General features: G+C 36.5%; 1 pseudogene; it reads left to right on the forward strand.

Annotated features, from left to right (window-relative positions):
* Positions 1 to 228, forward strand: part of LOC113224935 — a 623-nt pseudogene extending 395 nt beyond the window's left edge.
* The last annotated feature ends 3267 nt before the right edge of the window (positions 229 to 3495 follow it).

Here is a 3495-nt window from a genome sequence, read left to right on the forward strand (position 1 = left end):
GAAGAAGAAGAAGAAGAAGAAGAAGAAGAAGAAGAAGAAGAAGAAGAAGAAGAAGAAGAAGAAGAAGAAGAAGACGACGACGGAGAAGGAGAAGAAAGGGTTAAGTGGTGGATTCAGTACAACCAGCGCTTTGTCAATATTGTGCCCACCTTTGGCAAGAAGCAGGTCCCCAATCCAACTCTTAAGTCCTTTGTAATTCTGGATTTCTCTAATAAAAAAGCCACTTAGCTCAAAAAAATAAATAAAAAATAAAAATAGAGGGTCACTAGTCACCATAAACAATGCTTATAATCCTGAATTGAAATATGTCTAAGAGGAAGGAGAAGAAAGGAGAGAGTTTAGTAAATTATTCAACTATCTTTCCTTATTCATAGAATATTCTCAACCAATTAATAAGCAATTATATTCACATCAGCTGAGATGCCCAAGGAAAGAGCCATCTGATGCGTTTATTAAATTAACCCAATACTCTCTGAGCTGATATCAACTGAGAAAAAAATGTAAGGAATAAAATAAGAAGAAAACTTGGAAAGATTTTAGGGATCTACTTCCCTGAGCTCCAAATGATATCTACAGTAAAGGAGAGAGAATAGAAAGGGCAGGTTAAATTCAAAGAAGACAGGAAGACAAAGGTTGCTATGGGTATTCTGAAAGGAACTTTGAGTAATATCTGGCAAATTCCACAAAAACATCATAGAAATTAGTCTGCAATTTCATCAGGAAATTCTTTTAACTCTTTCACAGAGTTCTACAATTTTACCTACTTATACCTAGGAATAAGATTGTTAGAATATTTTGTGCTGACATCTATAGCAATTTCATTCTCTGCAGGCTCTCGGTAATTTTAGATCTCAAATACACCTTATAAGAAGTTCATAAAACATAGAAAAAAAAATGTTCATCATAGATTCCTAGAGTATCACATTTCTTAACTCTTGTCCAGACTAACGCCTTTATTATTTATCAAATATGTATACATGTTCACATCAGGCACAGTTCCAGATGTTTTATACATATCATTTAATTCTTCCAACAACCCTCTGAGGCAAGTGCAGAGGTCAATTTGCCCAAAGTCGTAATAGTGAAACTGGTATCCAAATCCAGGCCATTTGGCTCCAGTATCCATGTGCCTGACCACTAAACTATGTTCTCTCTACTTGAATAAAGGAATTAATGAAAAATGAAGACATATGAATGTCTTACCTAGAAGTTTGCTTCATCATTTATCTTCTCTTTATGCACCTGTGCATTGCCTTTTGAACATATTGAGGTTCTCTCTTTCAGAAGGCAAGTCTTCGAGGTGCAATTCTCCTGTCAAACTTCTAGAAAGAATACCCACACTCTGCACTCCCATTTCTGTACCAGTTATTTATTCCATAAACTTTATGCAACTGGGTTCCCCACTCCCTCCAGCTTCTCTATAACACTGCTCTCTTAACAGGTCTCTGAACTGCCGTATCCAATGGTCTGTTTCTCAGGCTCATGTATCTCTGACTACCAGCTCCTTCCTAGATCCTTTTATTCCTTTGTTTCCTGCTATCTTCTTTCTCCAACTTCTTCTTGAATGCATTCCTCCATTTCTTGCTGGTTGACCCTGACTCTGTTTCTCGTTGGTGGATCCTGACGCTTCTCAGGATCTAGCCTTGGTATCTCTCTCATTCTCTTTCTCACTCCAGGTATATATATTTTTAAAACCTTCTCAAATCCTTCAGTAGCTTCCATTCTTTCTGTAGTTTCTGAAGTCTGGCTGGCCCCAGAACCTAACTTGTCATCACTGTGAGAGTGGGGCTATCTCTTCAGGAAGAAAGTCACACTAACTCACATTAACCAGTCTCATAAGACTAATATATAAGAATGACAAAATATTCACTTATAATAAAAAGTAGATGTCAAAGGACCTCTATCCATAGTGTTACACATGGAGCTAAATTATGATCAATATACCAGTCTGTTGATTTAAAACAAGTAGTATTAATCACACACAAAATAATAACAGACACAGAATTCTTTGTTAAGTGCATTTTTTTCCATAGACACTCCAGGTGGGAAGCTAAATTATAATCAGAAGACTGGAAGGTTAGCATGGAAAAGAAAAGAGGAAAATAATTACATGACTTAAGTGTTTAATGGCATCAGGCTGAGATTCACAGGTGTATCTAGCTCTACAATAGTGCAACATCCGCCATGGGGATCCAGCAAGTACAGTAGTTGTGTCTGATACCATCTGCCCTGAATGAAAGAATGAATGAATGTTGAACCTTGAGATCACTTATGCTTTACCCACTATATTAGAGTTGATTGTTGAAATCCTGACCGCTTTTCAAGATTTGAGCTGCAAGATGGCAATGGCCATATACATTCATCATTGTGTCTCCAGCATCAAGCATAGTACCTGGCAATTAGTAGACAGAAAGCAATACATGCTTGTTAAAATTAATTAAAGTCATCCACATATTTATAGATGTGAATAAGACACATGCCAAAGTTGGCTTTCATGTGAGTTATCCAGAAAGTCCTCTTGTGTCTTGCTTTTCAGAGTTGATTAGTTCAAATAGTATGCCTTGCTTTCAAATGTTTATATCTGGCTCATATTTTTAAAAATTGCAAAATACTAGACTACACAGTTTTCATTTTGTCTATCTTATTTCCTACAAATTTTAACTACTTATTTCTCGTACCCAGTGAGTAATCATTAATCCAACTCCCACCCCTTTATCTTTGATGTTTCTTATTCTCAGTAGGTGGAGAATACGGCTGCACAGAGAGAGCGGAACAGATTCTGCATGCCTATGTGGGCCAACCCAGGGCACTCATGGGGTTAAAAGCACTGCAGTAATATTAAGCACATGTTTCAAGTCAGCAGGGTGCCAGCCTGAGATGTCCTCAAAGCCTAATTTGATAGATATTATGCCATACACTGCTGCAAGTAGTAATGAAGAAAGTAAAAATTTTATGGATGAGCAAAATAGGAGCTCTTATGGATGGAGTGTTTTTAAATCAGGTGTATAATTTACCCAGTGTCAGACCACATGTAGAGTGCATTACTCAATTGAACTTACAAGCAGATAGGAAAGCAGTTTCTTTTAATAAGCACTTCTTCAACTTATTGGCTCTACAATTACTTGCACCAAATTACCAGCAGCTGCTGCCTGTTTGGTATTTTATCCTAGACAAGGAGTTACATTAGTTTCTAATCAACAAGCCATTCAAGGACTCTTTATAATTTTTAGCTTAATTTCACTTTTATTTGAAACTTATTAATTGAAATATCCAGTACTTTCATGACGGTACCTATTCAACTGCTGAGGTAAAGGGGAAAAGGGAGGGGAGATACTCCCAAACTTATTTATGATATATGTAATATCATACAAACTCTGTTGAGCTCACATCACCTTACAGGCTTAATTTCGACATTTTAACAGCTTTTGTAAAAATATTGATACTGTATTTACCCGTCTATATGTTTAGAGTCAATCATTGTTTTATGTCTCTAAA

Source organism: Piliocolobus tephrosceles, chromosome 2 (assembly GCF_002776525.5).
Source record: "Piliocolobus tephrosceles isolate RC106 chromosome 2, ASM277652v3, whole genome shotgun sequence".
NCBI lineage: Eukaryota > Metazoa > Chordata > Mammalia > Primates > Cercopithecidae > Piliocolobus > Piliocolobus tephrosceles.